At 35.7% G+C, this 12,450-nt stretch overlaps 1 protein-coding gene across 2 annotated transcripts in view; it reads left to right on the top strand.

The window, feature by feature from the left end:
• The window catches only part of GBE1 (1,4-alpha-glucan branching enzyme 1), a 289,682-nt gene that overhangs the window by 215,543 nt on the left and 61,689 nt on the right, over window positions 1-12,450 (top strand). The gene's annotated exons all lie outside the window — the stretch shown is intronic.

The raw sequence follows: 12,450 nt of genomic DNA, 5'->3' as shown, positions 1-12,450 counted from the left end.
GCTCTTCCCAACCCAGGAATCACTTCGGATTAATTCATTTCTACCTGGAAATTTTTATTTAAAAAATCTCTGATGGGACTTATAAAAGCCTCTATCATTTGCTATCTTGAGACTAGGAAGCTAAATCCATTAAAGCACATACCAGATTTTCCCTGCACAACCTGTACATTTTGATGCATCCCTCTCCTCTCCGGATCACCAAATCTGTTAATATTTCCAACCTGTCAGGAAGTGACCCTCGTGACCTTGAGATTGCGCTTTGTCTTCCAGGCACCAACCTGGGCTTTCTGGGTGGACTTTGCAGGCATTGTATTCATAAGTAAAACCAGCCTCAGTTCCTTAAAGGCAGCTGGTCCTCCCAGACTCAGTGAACATCATTCACAAGTACAGCCTTTCCTAATAGAGAAACAAAATCAATTATGACCTCTGAGTTCATCTTGTTGGTCCTGTCATTAATTCTTAAAGCCCACTCCATCCGAGAATTCTAGTAATCCAGACTTAGTTTATGCTTTAGTCTGGAAGTTGAGTAAGCATTATCAGCTCAGAAGCCTGTACTGAAGAGTTGAGAGTATCAGTCGTTTGTAGTTCCTGATAGAATATTTTTCCTGAGACTGTCCTTCATTGAAGACAGTTCTAGCCCATAGCATGTAACATAGCATCTGAGTAAAACAAAACTATCTGCAGATAACAGAGACTTAATGTCCCTAGTTAATTGAATATTGATAACTTTCAGATAAAAAATGTCTGAAGAAAGTTCATAATGATAACTATTTCTTGAGTCTTGGTACTAATATTTTTCCTGAAGGTAAAAATGGATCATGGACAACTAAGATCTTAACAAATCTCCAACAATTTCATAAATTCTTTGAAATGTTTATATGAATATCATTTTAACTGTATATATTTAACCAAGGGCTGACTGAACTGCTTTTCTGTTTTGGAAACTCTTCCCATAGAACTTTCAATAGTAACCCAACTAAATAAACATAATTATCTATTAGTGTCTCTCTTATAACATCTGTAAAATGACCATATTTGTGGTATCAAATATAATTTTGAGATTATTCTTTGATATAGGACTCAAAGATATTTTGAAGTTATCTTCCTACATTTGTCCTTCTTTTTTTTTTCATTTATTTTTATTAGTTGGAGGCTAATTACTTTACAATATTGTAGTGGATTTTGCCATACATTGACATGAATCAGCCATGGATTTACATGTGTTCCCCATCCCGATCCCCCCTCCCGCCTCCCTCCGCATCCCATCCCTCTGGGTCTTCCCAGTGCACCAGCCCTGAACACTTGTCTCATGCATCCAACCTGGGCTGGTGATCTGTTTCACCCTTGATAGTATACTTGTTTCAGTGCTCTCTCAGAACATCCCACCCTCGCCTTCTCCCACAGAGTCCAAAAGTCTGTTCTGTACATCTGTGTCTCTTTTTCTGTTTTGCATATACAGTTATCATTACCATCTTTTTAAATTCCATATATATGCGTTAGTATGCTGTATTGGTCTTTATCTCTCTGGCTTACTTCACTCTGTATAATGGGCTCCAGTTTCACCCATCTCATTAGAACTGACTCAAATGAATTCTTTTTAATGGCTGAGTAATATTCCATTGTGTATATGTACCATAGCTTCCTTATCCATTCATCTGCTGATGGGCATCTAGGTTGCTTCCATGTCCTGGCTATTATAAACAGTGTCCTTCAAATGGCTTATAATGTTTAACTCCAACAGAATGGTTTTTAAAAATTTCTTCTGGCTCAATATCTTATCTAAATCTAGCATTTCTCTACTAACTTTGAAATCAGTAATCTCTAAAATCTTTATGATTTCTGATTATTGATGTTTTATGAAATTTAGTATTTTCCCATGAGCTCTCATGACTTTACATATTGTTTTTTCCACTTTCTGATCGTGGCACTCTCCTGCCTCATGGCTTTAATGCCTGCAGTGTCCTCCAGCTGACCCGTGGGCCTTGCATGAATGGTCTCCCATGGCTGTCCCCACTGAGGCCCTGCTCCATCCAAGTAGACTTTCTTTCATTCATTGAATGCACCAACCTCCTTCCACTCTGAACTCTGTATATTTTACTGTTCTCCCCTCTTGGACTCATCCTACTCAAAAACCTCCTGCTATACCTGACAAAATCCTTCATCTGCAAATCTTGTTTCCTTAGGAAAGCCTTTTTCTAAATCCTCAGACTTCACTAGTTTTACCTATATACATTTTTATATACCCTATTGCTTACCTTTTTTGGCACATAAAAAATTATATTTAAAACATTATTAAATATGTGACTGCCTTGGTAAATTTAAAGCGAAATGAAAATTGGGGTCTTATTCACTTAAGACTAGTAGCAATTAGCATAGGCTCTAGCACATCACAAGGCTTTCATGTTTTTCTGAAAAAAGATATTTTGTATATTTATATATATGTATATGTGTATATATAATTACCTTGTAATATTTTTAGCAGTGGTTCATTAGTTGCAATCACCACTTGTAGTTTTAAGCAAAGTTATTTTTTTCAAGTGGCATGGAAGAAATAAATTTTTTAAATGATCAGTTAAAGAAATTGAAGACCAAGGAGCAGCAATCTGGTTGTTTACTCATGTTTTAGTCATTCTAAAACTTGTTAGTTTTCTAGAACTTTATTTTTATTTCCCTCTAGTAGAGAGAGAATGAGTTAAAAGAAGAAAACAACAACACATTTTTGTATTTTTTCATTTAAATATGTTTACCTAAATTTGTCAGGCATTTAGATATGTGTTCTGCTTATCAAAAATCATTAAGATCAGTGTAAACTTTTCACAATGATACCAGTTTGGTGGATTTACTTTATTTTGTTTGTTTTTGTCTTATATACTCCTAATTTTGTGTTTCAAAAAATTCTTTCACTCTGATAATGGCATTTGCAGCAACATGGGTGGTCCTAGAGATTACCATAGTGAGTGAAGTAAGTCAGTATAGAGAAACACAAATATCATCTATCTCTTATTTGTGGATTCTAAAAAAACAGTACAAATGAACTGATTCACAAAGCAGAAAGAGTCATAGATGTAAAATACAAACTAAGAATGGGGAATAAATTGGGAGATTGATATCGACATATACTCGCTACTATATATAAAACACGAAACTGATAAGAATCTACTGAATAGCACAGGGAACTCTACTTGATATTCTATATTGGCCTATATGGGTAAAGAATCTAAAAAAGAGTGAATATATGTGTAACTGATTCACTTTGCTGTATAGCTGAAACTAACATAATTCTGTAAATCAAATACATGCCAGTAAAAATTAATTGAAAATTTTTAAAAGCAGAACATTTGTTCTTTCTCTCTCTCTTAAATACAATAAATGTAAAGTTGTATTGTTGAGTCACTCAGTCATGTCCAACTCTTTGTGACCCTGTGGCCTGCAGCACACCAGGCTTCCCTGTCCTTCACCATCTCCAGAGCTTACTTAAACTCATGTCCATTGAGTCAATGATGCCATCCAATTGTCTTGTCCTCTGTCATCTCCTTCTGTTTCCTAAAAAAAAAAAAGAAAAAAAGAAAGAAATCCACTCTGGTTGAAGTAGGGGAATACTTGCTTTTTTTTTTTTTTTTTTTGCTTACTAGGTTATTTTAATTATAAATAGATAGGTTTATATTTCCTGTTATTCCATCATATCATCATATGAAGGAATCAGGTATAAAATGGGGACTGGAAATAGCTGAATTATTTGCATGTTTTTACATCCTAAGAGTTGTAATTATAAATATTAGTAAAAGTAAATTTATATAGACACAGCATGCTATATTGTCTAAAACATTTTCTTTGCATCATCTAAATTAATCTTCATAAAAGTTTTCTTTCTTTTTTTTTTTTAATACAGTCTTAGTTGCAAAGAAATGTGAGGTTAAAATTAGGGGAGTACTCAGATATCTAGGTAGATGTCCCAAGCCCCATTTTACTAAAGCTTCAACTCGGACAGGAAAAGTAACACACCTAACATTGTGCAACTAGAAAATGAGAGCAGCTGATGTCTTCTCTTTTATTTCCTATTTGAGAAAAGTAGCAACAAAATTATTGTTAGATCGTATATAGGTTAGCTACCAAAATGCAGTTAATAAATATGTTTCTGGGGAAAGGTAGAGCATTTTGATTAAGAAAATGATCTGGATGGGAACCCAGGCTTAGCTGTGTGAGCTGAGTAAGGGACATCATAACCCTGTGCCTTGGTTTGCTCAGTAGTGAATGGAGTAGTGCCCGCCTCAGAAGATTGTTTTCAGGGTGAAAATGATTTAATATATACACAAGCCTTAGCATATTAGCAGGCACATAGCTCATAGTTAATGTTTATTTAGATTTAATTTAACTCTAAATTAGATTTACTGTTACTATTTTTATTATTATTAGCTATTCCATTAAATATATGGGTCCTAAATGCTGATATTCCAATTCCATCCAGGAATGCCTCTTCAGGATCTCATCTGATGGTATACAGTTTAATATAAAAGTATCATAAAATATATAATTCATTTCCTCTAAAAATATCAGTAAAATTAGTAATTCTTTGTTAAAAATGAAATGACACTTCCTAGGTGGCATTGTGTGGTTCACTGGACTGGAAACGGTCAGTTTTCATTCCAATTCTGAAGAACAATACCAAAGAATGTTCAAACTACCTGATAAGTGCACTTATTTCACATACTAGCAAGGTTATGCTCAAAATCCTTCAAGCTAGGCTTCAGCAGTACATGAACTGAGAGCTTCCAGATGCAAGCTAGATTTAGAAAAGGCAAAGGAACCAGAGATCAAATTGCCAACATTCATTAGATCATAGAGAAAACAAAGGAATTAAAGGAAAACTTCTACTTCATCGACTATGCTAAAACCTTTGGCTGTGTGGATCACAACAAACTGAAAAATCCTTAAGGAGATGGGAGTACGAGGCCACCTTATCTCCTGAGAAACCTGTATGTGGGTCAAGAAGCAACAGTTAGAACCGGACATAGAACAACTTACTGGTTCAAAATTGGGAAAGGAGTACACAAGGCTATATATTGTCAACCTTCTTATTGCGCTTCTATGTAGAGTACATCAGGCAAAATGCTGGACTGGGTGAATGCAAAATGCTGGGCTGGGTGAATCACAAGCTGGAATCAAGATTGCTGGGAGAAATATCAACAACCTTGGATATACAGATAATACCACTCTTATGGCAGAAAGTAAAGAGGAACTAAAGAGCCTCTTGATAAGGATGAAATAAAAGAGTGAAAAAGCTGTCTTGAAACTCAACATTAAAAAAAAAAAAAACTAGATCGTGGGATCCAGCCCCATCACTTCATGACAGATAGAAGAGGAAAAGTGGAAGCAGTGATGGATTTTATTTTCCTGGGCTCCAAAATCACTGCAGATAGTGACTACAGCTATGAAATTAAAAGATGCTTGCTCTTTGAAAGGAAAACTATGACAAACCTAGGCAGTGCGTTAAAAAGTAGAGACATCACTTTGCCAACAGTGGTCCATCTAGTCATGGTTTGTCCAGCAGTCATGAATGGATGTGAAAGCTGGACCTTAATGAAGTCTGAGTGCCAAAGAATTGATGCTTTCAAACTCTGCTGCTGGAGAAGACTCTTGAGAGTCCCTTGAGATCAAACAGTCAATCCTAGGGGAAATCAACTCTATATATTCATTGGAAGGACTGATGCTGAAGCTGAAGCTCCAGAACTTTGGCCACTTGATGCAAAGGGTCAATTATTTGGAAAAGACTCTGATACTAGGAATGATTGAGGGCAGGAGGACACGGGGGAGACAGAGGATGAGATGGTTAGATTGCATCACAGACTCGATAGATATGGATTTGAGCAAACTCCAGGAGATAGTGGAAGATAAAGGAGCTTGGTGTGCTGCAGTCCATGGGGTCGCAAAGAGTCAGACGTGACTTAGCCGCTGAACAACCACAGTTACGTGGTTAATTATATAGAAATTAAGCTGTTTCTGTAGTCAGTCTCACTAAGAGTTAATATTGCTTGTTTGTTTTTCATTCATGGTGATGTTTTTTGAATGTTGTTGCTAAAACATCTTACTTTGCTCTCATGTATGAAGAGGTTTGATGGTTGCCTGGATTCTTGTTTCTAGGATAAGCCAATATGATGTTAATCAGTTAACATTTATTATATGGTTTCTGTGTATGAGTGTGTGTGTAAGCATTAGTTAAAACTTAATATGTTTTTCTTACATACCTGTGCTCAGATTTATTTCACAAAGAAGTAAGGGCGAGGCAAGTGAGTAAGAGAGAGACAGAGAAGACCCAGAGAGAGAATCAGTGTGAGAGAGAGGGGTAGAGAAAGCAGATTGATATAAGGCAAGTTCTGTTTAGAAAGTTAGTGAATTTGAGATACATATCAATTTAAACTATATTTTTCATATATTCATAGCACATTATAAAATGTGTTCTAACACAATTTATTACATTCTTTTGTGCTTCAGACATTTATATGTATCTACTACATGCCATGTATTGTTAAGTGGTGGATATTCCTAGGTGAAAAAGACTTCTTGCCATCAGGGTCTCAAAACCCAAGAGGAATCCAGACAAGTAAGAAGACCAGTATGTCTGTCCTAGTACATTCACTCACTACAGTGATAGAGATAAGCAGAAAATGTCATGTGAATATATAGGAAATTGGATTAACAAATTGCATTCTTGGTGGAATTTATGAGCTGCATCAGTCAGACAAACTTAGAAGAGTAGAAAGACACAAAAAAGCCATACCACAAACTTAGGAAAAGTCCAAGGAGTAGGACTGAATTAACAGAGTAAGATTAAAGTCAGTTGGGAATATTAAACTTCAGATAAATGAAGAAACTGGGGCCCGAGGAAATCAATTTAGAGATCATTCATTGACTGGCAAGTTTAATGAAAAAATGTGGTTTTCAATCACTTTAAAACATCATAAAACTCTTCAGTAAGAAAGGCCTGGTATTGATTGATGGTTTAATAGCTTTATGTTTTTTTTTTTTAATCTACTTATAATATAACTAAAAGGAGACAGATTAAAAAAATAAGATGTGGTTGTTGATAATCTATGTGGATATATCTATGCTATTTGTAAAATCAGTGGTTATTTAATGTTTTATTTTTGGTAAAAAATAAATATAGAATGAAAAACATCTGCTTTACACATAGGGTTACCTCAGTAAATATATGTTGCAGGCATACCTTATTTTATTGTGCTTCACAGATATTATGATTTTTAGAAAATGAAGATTTGTGGTAACCTTGCACTAGCAAGTCTATGAACACTGTTTTTCCAAGAGCATTTGCTCATTTCCTGTATCTGTCCCATTTTGGTAAATATTGGAATATTTCAAACATTTTTGTTATTATATTTGTTATGGTAATCTGTGACCAGTGCTCTTTTTTTTTAATTGAACTATAATTGATTTACAATGTTAGTTTCAGTTGTACAACATAGTGATTCAAGATTTTTACATATTCTGTTCCTTTAAAAGTTCTTACAAAATAATGGCTATATTTCCCTGAGCTGTACAATGTCCTTGTAGCTTATTTATTTTATACATAGTAGTTTTTTATTTGCCACCCTTATTTTGCTCCTACCCCTCCCTTTCCCCACTGGTAATCACTAATTTGTGAATCTGTTTCTGTTTTTTTTTTTTTTTTATTCATTTGTTGATTCATTTTTTCAATTCCATATATAAGTGATAATATTTGTCTTTCTTTTTCTGACATTTCACTAGGCATAATACCTTCTGGGTCCATCCACATTGTTGCAAGTGGCAGAATTTTGTTATGTTTGAGTAATATTCCATTGTGCCTGTATGTATTTATAAATACACACATATTTTTTATATCACATCTTCTTTATCCATTCATCTGTTAATGTACACTTCGGTTGTTTCCATACCTTGGCTATTATAAATAATCCTGCTGTGAATATCAGAGTGCATGTATCATTTCAAATTAGTGTTTTCATTTTCTTCAGATATATTCCCAGGACATACGCTGATAGTTATATCAGCATATATGTATGATATATGATATATGTGTGATAGTTCTATTTTTAATTTTCTGAGGAACCTCCGTCTGTTTTCCATACCCACAGTGTATTTGGGTTCCCTTTTCTTCACATCCTCGCCACCATTAGTTGTTTCTAGACTTTTTGATGATAACCATTCTGACAGGTATTTGGTGATATCTCACTGTAGTTTTGATTTGCTTTGATATTACTACTGTTGCAGGAAGGGGGACCCCTTCCAGGGCCCGAAACTGGGCTCTTGTCTAACACTCGGAAATGAATTGTCCGAGGAGACACATGTGCTGACAAAGCAAGAGATTTTATTGGGAAAGGGCACCCGGGTGGAGAGCAGTATGTAAGGGAACCCAGGAGAACTGCTCTGCCTCGTGGCTCGCAGTCTTGGGTTTTATGGTGATGGGATTAGTTTTTCTGGGTGGTCTTTGGCCAATCATTCTAATTCAGAGTCTTTCCTGGTGGCGCACTCATCGCTCAGCCAAGATGGATGCTAGCAAGAGGGATTCTGGGAAGTGGACAGACACGCGGTGTCTCCTTTTGACTTTTCCCGAACTCTTCCGGTTGGTGGTGGCTTATTAGTTCCGTATGCCTTATCAGGATCTCCTGTCATAAAACAACTCATGCAAATGGTTACTATGGTGCCTGGCCAGGGTGGGCGGTTTCAATCAGTGTGCTTCTCCTAACAGTACTACAACTTGCTGAAGGTTCAGATGGTGGTAAACATGTTTTAGCAATACCGTATTTTTTAAATTAGAATATGTACATTGTATTTAGAAATATTGCTATTGGCATAGACTATGGTATAGCGTAAATTAACTTTGGTATGCCCTCAGAAGCTAAACAATCTGTGTCACTCACCTTACTGCCATATTCATATTATGGAGGTAGTCTGGAACTGAACCCACAATATCTTCTAGGTATGCCTATACTTGTTTGTAAATAAACTGCTAAAGCAGTTCAAAGAAGAAGAAAATGAGGATAATCATATAATTTGTCCGGTTTTCTGGTGATTCTCAAGTTATTTTAGATGTGCTACCTTTTTCTAACCCAGTCAAAACTGAGGTAGAGGGCGTAGTCACATGGCCTAGTCATGTGACTTGTCAGGAATTGCTGTAGAGAGGTATGGCCAGGCAGGAGAATGGGTTACTATGTCCAGTAATCGTGTGCTAGGAAAGAAAAATGCCAATATTGATACTGCAGTGTTGGTCCTTTAATGGACCGGAACCTTGTGGTCCGGAGTCGACGATGAGAGAGTGAAAGAAGTAAGGAGGCTAATATTCCCTGGGTTATGCAGCCGGCTTCCGTGCTTCAGGGAATCAGTCAGAAATAGAGAGAGAGGAAAAAAAGAAAGAAAGAAAGACACGGGGACCAAAGCTCTGATGGAGCAAAGGTGTTTTAATCAACAATGTGTGTGCATATATACTGTCTTACAAGGTGGTTATTCTCAGCAAAGATAAAGATTAAAATTCCAGACTTACAAAACATAAGACAATCCCTATCAAAGACAGAGTTGCAAACAATCACCTTTTACCTTATGGTTCATAAGAAGGAAGAGGGTACTTATCACCATAATGAGAAATGCCTGGATTCCTCAGCCCAGGAAAGGCAAGGCCTGCCTCTCCTCTTAATTCTTGAATATTCAGGAATTAATAAGGGCCAGAGGGTTCCTGACAGATCCAAAACAGCGCACAGGGAGCCTCTTGTTAAATGCTTCCTGACACTGCAGTATTAATTACAGAAACGGTTGACCCTTGAACAGTGCAGGTTTGGACTGCAAGAGTCCACTCATATATGAATATTTAGGACTATCAGTTCAGTTCAGTTCAGTCACTCAGTCGTGTCCAACTCTTTGCGACCCCATGAATCACAGCATGCCAGGCCTCCCTGTCCATCACCAACTCCCAGAGTTTACTCAAACTCATGTCCATCGAGTTGGTGATGCCATCCAGCTATCTCACTATACGATAAGTGGTGGGTTGAATTTATGGATAAGGAGAGACCATGGATATGGAGGGTAAGTTATTAGTGGATAAACTGAGTTATTGTTCAAGAGTTAAGGGTAATACCAAAATAATGCAAATATTATTTGATCGTTTTTTTATATTTGAATATCAATAATGATATGTATTAAAGTATTATCATAATTAATTTAGTTCCAAGTAGGTTTCTGTGAAAAATAATTTTCTGGCTCTTCAGAAAGCCCTTGGTAATCCTGTCCTAGACTGGGCAATGGTGAGGAGAAAGTTACATTGAACAGCTAACTCCAAATATTTTCATTTTCATGTAACCAGATTTCTTATGTAATAATGAAGAAAATCTTTTTAAACAACTTTTTTTTTTTTTTTGTAAAGACTATAATCTTATTATTGAGAGCTTGCTGCTAGTTTTGTTTCAAAGGAAGCTGTTTTGGTTTTCCCTTCTGATTTGACTCCATTTTCTTGAGTCTCATCATTTATAGATAGAGATTCAAATGCAGAATGATCTGAATCACTTTCAGTTCTGTCATGTTCATATTCCACTCTTTCAGAAAGCCTTTGAACTAAAATAAGAATCTTTCTTGCAACAGAAGCTTTGCTTTCTCAGTTTTCATTTTTTTTTTCCCTTTTGGGGATTCTATGTTATAGAAGAACATTTTCTAATGAGTACACCTTCATTCTATTTTAAATTTTAATGCTGCATATAACTCTCAGGGTATATCTCAAAACATAAATGATTTAAATTTCTCATTTAAAAAATACTGAACTAGCAGAGTTAAATCAACAAAACTAGCAATATTTCACTACTATAATATGGCATGGTAGTCTAGAAAGCTGAAAAACCATGTTGTAATCATAAAACACATATTCCCCATCACATCAGCTGTTAATGCATAAAACTGAAATGTCAAAAGTAATCTGGAATCAATGGACTCATTGATTTGTTCACACGTTTATTTATTCATTCATTCAGTTAAATTCATTGTTTCCATGTCAGTTTCTAGATGGAAATACAGGTTGGTTGTAAGCAGAGTTGTGTGAAGACAAAGAAGTTTTCCTTGATAGCTTTTATATTATTGGTGAGGTCTTTGAGAGTGGAAAAAATAAGAAAAAAGGACTTTGAGAGAAAAGTAGAACTATGAAACAGACATCTTCAAATTATAGTAGGATATCTGGTTAATACTTAATGCTCATTGATATTTGTAATCAAGATTATAAATCAAATCAGCCTTTTGATTGTGTGACTTTTTTTCTAGAAGACCATGGTTGATCAAGTGTTGAAATTTTGTCAGTTATCTGTCAAAAAGAGGGAAAAGTTTTGAAAGCATTAGAGAAGAGCTGATATAATAGAGAACCCATAAATCAGTGGATCTCTGGAATGACCTGGAGAGTTTCAAAAAATACTATAAATTGAATTGGTCTTGACTATAGCCTAGGATTTGGAAATGTTTAAAGATTCCTTAAGGATAAGAAGTAAAGAGAGAATTCCAAGAGGAAAGTTCTCTGATTCTAGAACAGAAATCATAGAGGACACAGTACAAGAATGTAGAAAGAAGAGAAGGGAAGTTGGGACAGGTCGGGGGGTATGTGGTGAATCCAACTGTCAGTGAAGGGCCAGGGAAGAACCAGGAGGCCGGCCTTGGACTTCCCGTAGCAAACATGGCAAACAGGAATGTGGCTGCTCCTGGAGTTTTCCTGGTTGGTATTGAGAAGCTTTCGCAAACAGAAATTTTTATCAAGAGATAAAATTTAAATGAGAACGCTTTTCTACTTTTCTTATATTGTTTTCTCTATTTATAAACCAACTACAGTCATGACCATGGAGGTAACTATTTTTTATTAATAGTGTGGTCATCTGATAACATGTGCATATGTTTTTATTACTTTCTTGTTTAGGATTCTCATTACCATGTTGTTATTCTAGTTTCTGTAATGAGTGGTACCTGCAGAGAATGAGGCATAATTACAAACTGGCAATTTTCTCTCTTAGCAGTATTATAAATTTTCCATTACTAAATTGGAAGGATTTTCTCAATATGATTATATTGTATTTTGACATTTGAAATTCTGTGGGACATCCTTTAATGAATATGTTACATTCTCCCTAAAACCATAGGGAGAGTTGGATGGATTTTGTGTCAGTCTGCATTTAGTGATAGCTACATTATACTTCAGTGTAAAATGTGTGATCCTACTTCAGATCTTCCATCTGTGATTGTTTAGTGTCAAACTTATGAATTCTTCTTTCTTTCTGATAGATAGGAATACAATAAAAATTTAAATGTCTTCCTGCTAAGTGCTGGAATTGAAGCAGTTATAAGAGGACAAAACACACTCTACTGAACAGTAGGAGTGCTGATTTTTGGCATTTTCTCTTAGCTTGTTGAAACAAGTTTGCTGAATGTAACACCGCCAGAAGA

Source organism: Dama dama, chromosome 31 (assembly GCF_033118175.1).
Source record: "Dama dama isolate Ldn47 chromosome 31, ASM3311817v1, whole genome shotgun sequence".
In the NCBI taxonomy this organism is placed as follows: Eukaryota; Metazoa; Chordata; class Mammalia; order Artiodactyla; family Cervidae; genus Dama; species Dama dama.
This window is presented reverse-complemented; position numbering and strand designations above follow the sequence as displayed.